The following is an 11833-nucleotide window of genomic DNA, read 5'->3' as shown; positions in this document are numbered from 1 at the left end:
ACACAACTTCCAAAATCACCTGGCGTTTAAGCACCTATTAATAATGACAATGATGATGATGATATGTACAAAATAACATCGATGCAATAAAGACTCGTAAATTTAAATATAAACATATCGCCGACGCCGCAGTAAAAGCTGCTAACTCTACTTTTCACCGAAAACGACTTTTTGATGATGATGCAATGGGGAACGGTTTTCTCACTTGGTTGTAAAAGTTTGTTTACTGTCCAGAACTGCTTAAAATTACTAAAAGTAAAACCTGTTAACTTAAAAAAAATATACAAAAAGCTGCTAACTCCATATATTTTCAATACTATTCGGTATTTTAACGGTTTCTTTCAGTTAAGTTTAATAAATCAAATAAGGGAAGTTTTATTTATATTTATATTTATTTATTTAATCAACAAAAAAGGTGTGCATAGACTGTTAATATACAAAACTTCAAGTTTACATAGCTTATATAAAAAGTATAGTTAACTTTATGACAAGTATCTGATTATCAGGTTGTTAAATGTAAATTTACTACAACTAAAATCAAACACCAAGGGATAAGAATAAGCATTAAATTGAGAAAGTGTCCTCCTAAGGGGACCATTCATTGCATAAACCGTTCTAGCAATACCCATATAAAACAAATCGTTACAACGAAGGATACGACGGGGTACATTAAAACGAATTTTCATGAGGAGGTAAGAACAGTCAATTGAGCACGAAACGATATCAAAGACAACGCACATTGACAGCAGAGTTCGCCTGGAGTCTAGTGACATAAGATTTATCAATAAACAGCAAAAGTGATATGATGGTACAGGGTCTACAAAGTTCATCGAACGCAATTCAATGCGCACAAAAGCTCTCTGAACAGACTCCAACCTCTTGATATAAACTGCATGAAAAAGTCTCCAAACAAATACCGCATACTCAAAACTCGATCTAACTAAAGATGTGTACAATAGTTTGAGAGTATAAAGATCTAAAAATAATGAGCAGTTACAGCGGATAAAAGCCAACATCGCGTATGCTTTAGAAACTATATAGCTTATGTGAGTGGTAAAAGTCAGTTTGGTATCAAAATACACACCCAAATCTTTGACTTCAGTTGACTTTTTTAATTGAACGTCTGAGATACTATACGATGTAGGAACTAAACCATAACCTTTAGCATAAGTTGTAAAATGACACTTACCAATATTTAGGAATAGAAGATTATATAACTCGGGCCAGTTTCAACCCGTATCATCTTCTTTGATGAAGGGCGGGTAACGATTATATCGTCGCCCGCTTGCCAGAAGCATGCATGTGCCAAAATGAATTATGGATTAGAGGTTGGCAGCAAAGCATAAATATGGCCGTAATATACTCAAGTACAAATATCATGTCGTATCGGCTCGAAGTCCCTAAATAAACAAACAATTACCGATAATTAATTATATTGCTCATGCGCCATGGCATCCCCTATCAATGGGATCTGATCTTCTGCTTGATTATTGTAAAGCAAATCTTATTTTTAATAGTATAAACAAATAAAATAAAATAAAATAATTTGCATTACATTAGAATGTATTACTCTCCGTAAGGCAAAGTCTCGGTTATACATACATTCATACGTTTATTCGTAGTTATGTATAAAGCCAAATAAATTCAAAATAACGAATTCGAGTCGGACAATGATTGACAAAATTCGTCAAATGAAGCCTAAAACTTTAATTTCTTGGCATTTGGTATTGGCATTTTATAAGCGGATATGTACATATGTGTGTGTAGTTTTAAATCGTCATTGTTTTATTAAATAACTATGTAGAGTGAAAAGGGCATTTATATGATTTATCTGATTACAATCAGCTTTTAATTATGGCTAGCAGTTTTAAATTACACATTTATGCGTGTGTAAACACAGAAATGTTGATAAATGAATGAAAATTGTGAAATTATTTATATCTGGATGTATATGCGTGTTCGTCTTCTAATTTGGAGACGAGGTTTAATTGGAGTATGCCGAGATATTCAAAAAATGAGCAATGAAGTGCTATTTAAGGTATGATTAGATGAGTGCATACCTGGTATAAGAAATATCCAGCTGACAGATCCAACTGTCCAAGTTTGATAGTAACGATGTGAACTAAGCTTTAAGTGAGGCGTGATAATAATATAAAAATTTTAAGCCTTCGAAAGGATTAATGGTTTTCAAATAAATATTTTTTTATGTCGCATTTACAAAGCTATTTGCCTATGCGAAGCGTTTGGAGGGGATGAGAAGTAATTTGATGTGCAATAAAATATTTCAACAAAGTTCACCAATAGTCACTTACAGTAACAAAGTAACGATTAAATACAGAAACCACATGAATAAATAAATACTCACCTGCTTCGATGACCTTCATAATGCATTTAAGTCATTTATGCAAAAATTTATTAAAACAAATCAAAATTTTAATTTGTCTATATTTTTGATACGACAATTAACTTGTGCGATATATAAAGTAGCTGATAGTTTCAGAAGCTCTGCTCCGGCTTACACGGTTTAAGGGCTCACGTAGAACTGCCGCATCTATTCACTATACTAAATTAACGTTTCACTATCTATTAGCGCCCTATCGGGGATGTACGAAGTTTTCCTACCACTTGAAAAAGGTCATTCCAATGAAAGCTCGTACAACTCATCAATTAACCCTGTTGGGTACTCGCCGACGTGCAGATATCTAACACACTGCTGTTTTCGATAAGAGCAACCCCGCGCTAGATATCTATACTATAAGACAAATCCACTAGGTTAGCCCATTCTGACATTGAAGTCTTGAACATTGAACATGAACGGTTGCTTCACTTAAAGAAATATATTTATTGGAAAATAGAAAATGAATTGGCTTTCAATTAGAGAGCTACTTTTACTTCGATGCAATATAATGAATTATTTGCATTGGATATTAATTTGAATAGTGAAAAGCAGCATTACCATTAACTGTGGAGAGCGTAGGCGGTTTTGGGTCGGATGGGGTGCAGAGACGGTATTCGGCACCTCAATTAATGTAAGGGGTTTTTCGCAGAAATACTGTGCATTTTTTTTTTTTTTTTTTTTTTTTGAAATAAAATGTTTTCTTTATTTACTTTTCGTAATATTTTAATAATCTGTACACTTTCCCCTATTCTCCCAAATTTTCGAAATCTTGATTCCTTAATGGAAAGTCTGCCCTATAAAATATTTGTCTTTCATTACTTTACGGCCTTAAGTTCGCCAATTTGAAATTTCTAATTAACATAAGTCCTGGTTTTTGATAGGATTTTTTATATTGGTTGTTAAGCACACTTCTGGTAAGCGGACCGGGCAGTTCAACCTAACCTGACCCAAGGCCATAAAACACCAAATATTTTTATGGGTTTGTATATCCGTTTTTATAAATAAATATTCATCAGCGTTTTATTTTGAATAACTTTTTTATTTGTTGTTATTTATCAAAATATAAATACATATGTGTTTAGTAGAAGATTTGGATTTCAAGTGGTCAATCCTTCTTACAAATTATATGTGAAAATTATATTTAGGAGATATTTTATTCATACAAAAAATGTGTAATATTATGTTTATGCAGTACGTCATAAGTACAATATGCCATGCTATATTTTATAGTAAATCTCCTTTTTAGTTGTTATTGAAAAATGTTTTACGTTAAAATTGGTATACATAACGGCATTGTCAATTCTTTGGTAATTTGGTGTATATTGGAACAGAAAACTAATTTTACAAGGAATGACTAGAATCATGACAATCATCCAACAAACTATTGTATCTTCGAATGAAAACTTTTTGTAATTTTTTTCCAACTAATAGAAATACCAATATTAAAATGGATATCATTTGCCAAATCATTTACATATCCAGTTAAATATTTTATCGAAACACACACTATCAACGAATTAACAAGGCCACTCTGAACACCTAACCTATATTTTTTTTTCTTTTTTTCTTTTTTTATTTTTTTGTGACTAACTAAGGATTTCATTATATGCTATATCGTCAGCTGGGAGTATTGAGTATTGTAACCATTAATTGTCAAATTTGCAACTGTTTTATTGCTAGTTGACTCACAATTCCCCGAAAATCATCCGTCGGATACCGCAGTAGGCATGCGATATAACTTTTAGTCTCTAAACAGAGACTGAAATCTGTCAGTAACATCGGCACAACAAAATAATAACTTTTTTTAACTCAAAAATTCTTTGATAGTTTTCTGCACAATCTGAAATAATTCTGAAGTTATTCATTCAACCAGATTCCCCAATTCAATATCTCTCGATATGTATACTCCATTAAACACTACCCACCCAGAGGGCTTGGTAAAAAATAAAAATTATATTGGCGCATATGGTGAAGTCTAATCACATTTTTGCCTTTCCTGAATATTGAGATATTTTAAGTTCAAAGCTGTTTTGATCTGAGTGTGCGAAACGTGTCATAAGAACTTCCACGTAATGAATCCGAATCAGTGGTACTTTTGGTCCGAGCCCTACCAAAATTTTTTAAAACTTGCTACTGATAACATTATTTATCCCCCAGCGGGTTAGGGGGTCAGAATATACCCGCGGTAGGTATGCCTGTCGTAAGAGGCGACTAAAATACCAGATTCAAGGGGCTGTGTAGCGCAACCCTTCAGGTTGCCAGCGCAATATATAGCTTCTCCAAACCCAATTGTCAACCTCACCTATACGCGGCGAATCTTGTTTCACTAACAGACCAGGCTCTGGCGACTCCAAGCTCCTCATGGAACTTGGGGGTGGGGTAGGAGGGAATGGCCTGAAGGTTTAATAATAAATCGTTCCCGAGATGGTCGGGCTAGCACCTTAATGGTGATATGGATCTGTATCCGGCAAAGGACCATCACATCGATAACACTCCCCAAAGCCTTCGCGGAGCAACCTTATCGCTACAACAACAACAACGACATAACATTATTTATACCGGTTTTCAACAATTTACTCATCATCGAAATAAATATGGGCCAGAATTAAAAAAAAATTATTTTTTGATTATGATTTTCATCTCAATCGACAGCTCTCCGTGTCATAAATTCATCAGTGCAATATTTTTGCAAAATGTGGGTGGGTAGTTTTGCTCGACGATACAAGTGGTAGGCATAAGGGATTATATTATTCTACAAATCGACAAGTAATAATGTAGTGAAGTTTTCATTCGTTCTTCATATGGGTGTTTCCATCTTGCCGGACGTTACAGAAAGAAGAATGTAATTTAAAAGAGGAGTAGATACGAGTAAAAGTTGTATGCCTTGCTTTGATTGGGAGTTCAAATAAATTTATGAATCTTACTGAAACAGCCAAAGCAGCAAAGTTAAACTCAGATTTAATTGTAGATGAAACACACAGTGGAAATCTGGCTTCGATGACAAGATCGGAGTTTAAAGTTTACTACCTTATAAAATAAAAATTATATCAATCTTCGCCTAAAGTAGTTTCGTAATTTTTCTTAATAATTTTTTTATAAATAAACGAGCTTTGCTCAAATCTAACAAAAACTATTGAAATGGTTCCATTTGAGTTGAAAATACTTAAGGGTCCATTACTCATACTTAGCATAGACTTGACTTGACTTGAGAACTGTCACTTACAGTTCTGTTAAATGAACATATTGCATGTACTGATTACTCAAAACTTGGCAACACTTAACTTGACTTAGAAGTCTGTTGAATTTTGATTTTCTATGTAACTTCTAAGTGACGTTTACATTTTGAGATGCCATTTGTTTGTTTCCATTTCATTTTGACATTTTGTCATACAAATTGATATTTATTTAAAAATAAATTACAATGCTGATTATGATGCCAGATTAAATTATAATTAAAATTGTTTAATTATACCAGATTGTATGCGTTAAGTGGAGTATAATCGTGGCTAAGTTACCAAGTTTACGCCAAGTCAAGTCAGGTATATGCTAAGTATCAGTAATGGGCCCTTTTTAAGTAAACGCGTAGTGTGTCATGCACAATACATACAGAACATTGAATTTCAAACTTTGTTTGTTTCTTTGTAAAGCCAGAGCTGCCGGGCGAATTACTTCCAAAAAATCTTTAACAAATAGTAATAGAAATTTCGTAAATGCTGCGTACTGCATAAAAGAATTACTTGAGTGCCATTTTCTATGGATTTTTCAGCTTTCTTTGGCTCTTTATGCTTGAAACACAATGCCGAGCGACGACGATATACGCCGCGTCGGGCGATGACATTTTTCAAATTACGCCCAGACATTTCGTCTACTTAAAACACAATGCCGGGCGAAATTGACGCTGTTTATTCAGAGTGGCCATTATTTAGAAATAAAGATGAAAAAAATTAAAATTTTTTTAATTCTCTGCTTTAGCATTTGACTGCTAAAACACGCCCAAAATGTTGAGAAATTAACAAAACAAAACAAAAATGTTAAGAAATTAAATTAAAAATTAAAAATTATATGTAAAGAAAAAAAATGTGTTTTTGGATATTATGTTTTCTTTTTTATACTTAAAAAATTGAACAGCAGTAACCCTTGGGATGTTTGTCGTCATCGCCCGGCGGCGACGATAGAAATAAATCCATCGTCGCAAAATGACGTCGCGTAAATTTCGCTCTTGGCGTTCATTGTGTTCACCTTCATGTAATTATGGGGATTCTATTTTTGACAAGGCGATGTTCGTCGCGTTTATTTCGCGGCGTCAGAGCATTGTGTTTCAAGCTTTATGCTTATGTTGGAAATTATCTCTCTGAGCCGACGATATAATATATTTAAGTGCATATGGCACAAAAATCTTTATTACTAAATACACTTTTGTGAAATTCGGTTTTTTATGTGAAGACACTCATAAAATATCGCCAAAGTCGTGGTGATGGCCAGTTTATTCAAAACCTTACCGTCATGATTTTAAGCTTCTTCCTTAACCACGTCTCCAAATTTTCTGTATGTAATATGCAAAGTATTTAATTTTTTTTTAATTTTCGAAAACTTTCTTAGTGTGTTCCAAACCCAAATCCCATGCCTTGCATAAGAAATATAGAGACAGAAAAGTTCTACATTGTATTGTTGGTATGAAAATGGGAAAAACTGGCACAAACAGCAAATTTTCAAACGATACCTCAGAAAAATAGCACACATTACTAATTTGCCTGATGATAATGACTTGGTGTACTCAAAATGGCACCATCTGATTAACCTGTACATAAATGTTTACTTCATTTTAGTTGTTTATTAATAACGATAGTTGAAATTTATGTTTGTTTGTTTTAATGGTGTGTTCATAAATTCATGAGCTTAACACCGACTTATAATAATTGAGTATTCAATGAATATTCATTTATTATGTTTTCTAAGAGAAACTGTTCGAATCTCGGTGAAACCTTTGATAACATTACGAAATTACCTGACGATGAATTCGTGGCGGTTTTCGAAATGGTACCATCGCAATATGCCAGTAAATGTTTCTTTCTTTCAACTAATTTTTTTATATTTTGAAGTGAATGACTATCCACCTCCTTAAATCCAAATCCAGTGAATAACTGCATATGGGGTTAGATGGTGGAGATGATGAGGAAAATGAAACAACTCGAGATGCAGCAGTCCAAGCAACGCTTATAGAGGATATGAAAGGAAATTCTCGCCCATGTCGTGCGGGCTGCCAGCGCAGTTTTCGCGAAGCACTCAGGACTAACAAAACGCAACGAAGGGCTGATCCTTTTAACTAATTTGTATACATAAAACTTAAAGGCTACTAAAATGTAAATAATATCCCCTTTCTTATATAATAATAATCTTTTACGATTTTAACAATTTTAATCACCGCGCTTTATTATTATTATATGATAAATTGGGAAAAATTTAACCAATGTAACATCAGGACGGACCAATGTTAAGGCTCATGATTTCTTACAAATAAGTTAAAATTACACACCATTAAACATGCAAACAAAGAAAATTGTGAGATTCTCATTAGAATTTGTGGCTTCAGTGCAAAAAGTTCTGACGTGTTCCCGGTATGACGACAACTCAAAAATTATATCCAATCAACGATATTTTAGTTTATGATATAATTATTATAAAAGTAAATAAAAAGAATGTGGGTATCTACATTCTAAATGAAACTGACATATTAAACTCAACTTGTTTGTAATTTTCGAACAGAAGCTGGTCATTTTTAAACGGTTTTATTTAGGTTGACTTGACTGGGCCGCACGAATTTTGTAATTGAAATTTAAGTAACTTCCCGATAAGCTACAAGCTTGAAACTTGGAATATAGTTCAGAACCCGATTACAATACAATAAAAAGAAAAAACTTCGATAGATGGCGCATGGATCGAAATATTTCAAAAAATCATATTTGTGGTCCGATTTGGTTCATATTTGGAACACATAATACATACATGAATAGAAAGCGACCTGTGATGTCCGATTTGGCTCGTATTTGGAACAAATATTATATGCAGTCCAGTAGAAGTAACATCAAAATACTTTGGAGTGGGAGGAGGTACAAGCATACATGACGTAGGGTCGAGTAAAGCCTTTGGAAGGATTATGTATTGAGGACTTAGATTGTAACAAATTGTCAGCAAAGAGTCCTTGTAATAATGAGTCACTAAATGAAGTAAATAGAATGGGAAATAATACACTCAGAGAAAAAATCGTTCTAAAACGAACGAAACAAATTCAAAATTAAGAACATCCGTTGACAAAAGTCTGTTAAGAACGTTTTTTCTTAACTCGTGACCGATGGGCTTGTTTTAACCGTTCGTATTTTATGACCAGTTTGGTATTGATGCGTGAACCATCTGTGCTTATTTCAAGCACTCCTTGGGCTTGATTTAAAATTTTCGTTCTCACCCTTCGTTTTGGTCTCAAATCAAGAACGATTTGTGCTTGATCATTGGTGGGAGAAACGTAATTTTTTTAATTATTACCCATTTATTTATTTAATTTTTATTAATAAATAATGTTTTTGTTATTAATAAAAAAATATTAATAACAAAAAAATTATTATTAAAAGCCAAAACGTTTGAAAAACGCATATGCATTTTTTCATGTCTCTTATCGAGAAATTTTTCTTATTTGATGATGCAGTCTGAATATATATTTAAAATATTTCATAACAAGTTTGAGAACTATCTGTGCATATGTGAATGGAACTGAACGAAAAATAAGAGTTAAAAAAATAGAATATAAAAAAATTGTTTTAAAAAACTTCAGAGTTTGATGGTGATCGAACTCGCGCCACACGATCGCAATCGCGACATCATAGCCGCTGGGCCACTACAACTACTTGATAGCTTGTGCCAAAAATTGTATTTAACATTGTAGTGCACACGAATTCTACCGTTTCTTTTTTCTTGAACTTAATTTAAGAACATTGTTCTCATTAATAGAACATTTGTTCATATTTTAAGACCGGTCGTCCTCTTTTCAAGAAAATGGTTGTCAGTTCAAGAATAAGGTTGTTGGTTTAAGAACAGGTCGTTCGTTTTTCAAGAACAAAAAAGTAAGAACATGAAAAGCTTGAATTGAGTCCGGTGGTGCTGTATTTTAGAACGGCGTTTTTCTCTGAAAGTAGGCAATTAAATAAAGACTAAAAACTTGCAAATAAAATAATTAAAAAAATAAAATTTTAAGTTAAACGGTTTTATTGAAAACAATACTTACATAAAGTAATAATAATACTAAAAGCTAGAAAATAATTAATAATCATGAATGTAGGACGTTGATCAGAAAATTAGATTTCTATTAATAGTCATAAGTAAGACCATCTGAACCTTAAACATTTTTAGAAATTTTACGCGCCCAACGCTTTTATTTTATTTTCTGATCAACGACCTACATTGATGAGGAGTGTGATGACTAGTACCTAGGACCTACCTAATTATTTTCTAGCTTTTAGTATTATTATTACTTCATGCAAGTAGTGTTTTCAATAAAACCATTTAACTTAAAACTTTTTTTAATTATTTTATTTAAAATAAGCATTCTGACCTAATTTGGATGTGATCTTGCTATTTATGGAAAAAAAGTTTAAATTTTAATTCCCAATACGCAAAATTTGATAGCCACATTCTTTATTGCGACGACAGAATAGTAATTACTTAAATTTAATATGGGCCTAGGACTCGTTCCAAAAATGATTTTCAAGTTTTTTTTTTTCAGGATAAAAAGTGAGATTCTTAAATGTGAGACTCAAAACAAATTATGTTAATCGATAAAATTTTCTGAAACATTAAACAAAAAACAGTTTTCAACTTAAATTCTGAACCACCATAATTTGGTACCGAAATAGCACAGGGATCGCATTTAGATTTAAAAATGTTGACAAATTAAGGTCAACGCTCCATCAAATTGCTTATTATTTGTATATATGTATGTATAAACGATTTATTATTTCTTGGCAATTATTTTCATTAAAATTACAACACTTTACAGCAAAATATATATATGAATGTATATATGTACATGGAATATTTATTAATATTGTTATTATTTTTGTTTTTTTTTTGTCTTCTTATGTACTTACATTTAATTATTGTATTTGTTCTTTTGTTGGTTTAATTGGTTTCTCTCATTTTTTGAAGTCGTATTCCTTATTTTCGGAAGAATTGGCTTGGTTGGGTTAATTATTTCGTGGGATGTAGGAAATCATTTGAGCGAATATACAAAAATCCTGAATTGTTTCAATGTATTTACATTAGGTTGTATCAGGAAAAAATGTTGTGTGTATCGGTTTTATTTAATTATCATTTGATGTCTGATTTTCGAAATTATTTTGAAAACAATATAGAATATAAATAAAAAATAAATGCAACGCGCGATAACCTCTGAGGAAATTGTAGGCCGAGCTTCTCTTCCAATTTGAGTCATGCTCCTTCTAAATTTTCCTACAAATTGCAGGGACGGGACCTACATATTTTATACGGAATCTGTATGGCACCTGCAAAGCAGATGAGTGTATACTAAATCAATTTTAAGCTCGGCTCGGATGTTTTTAAAAATATTTCTGAGATATGTCGTGTTATATATGAACTTTGAAAAAAAAAATGAGAAAGAGGTTTCTTTAAACGTATTCTGAGATAGGATGTTTTCGAGCTGACCAAGAAATAAATTTTTAATTATTTATTATATTTATCCGTCCTGTAGATAACCCCCGAGAAAAGTAAAAATTTCATGGCAGAAATACACTCGGAGCTCTTGCCAAATCACTGCCGAGTGGCGACCCCGCTTAGAAAAAACTTTCATCCAATTGAAAATACTTGTTTCTAAAATTTTTTAAGTTTCTTTGCCTGGAGCGTGACCAAGGATATTCGGTGGCGTAGGCGGAACACGCTACCACCGCACAACGCGGTCGCCCTAAATTTTTGTCTATGCGTAAATATTCAAATAAAACTGACACACACTAAATTTTTTTTCGTCCATATGTATGTAGACATAAAAATATTTTCATTTACATATGTACGTACTTACTAGGTAAGACTAATTGTTATTAATAAGTATCTCATAATTTTAATTAAATTTAAGTTTTTTTTTGTGTCAAGTTTATTTTTGAAAGGAACAAATGTGAGTAATGATTGGTTGATTTAGTTGTAGTTAGAGTGCAATTTATTTTTACTTTTTATTAGTATTTCACTGTACAGTTGTGTGTAAATTTTTTCACTTAACGTACAATACCGTTTTCTTTGGGCCAAATACTTAATTTAAAAAACCATTTTTTATTTGGTTGATTAGGCTGCTGAGTGGAATAACGTCCTATCTCGGCTGTTGTAACAAAAATTAACTATCTCAGAATATTACTCAAAAACGTTATACCTCAGTGTATACTA

Source organism: Eurosta solidaginis, chromosome 3 (assembly GCF_040869045.1).
Source record: "Eurosta solidaginis isolate ZX-2024a chromosome 3, ASM4086904v1, whole genome shotgun sequence".
NCBI lineage: Eukaryota > Metazoa > Arthropoda > Insecta > Diptera > Tephritidae > Eurosta > Eurosta solidaginis.
Note: the sequence above shows the minus strand (reverse complement) of the source record.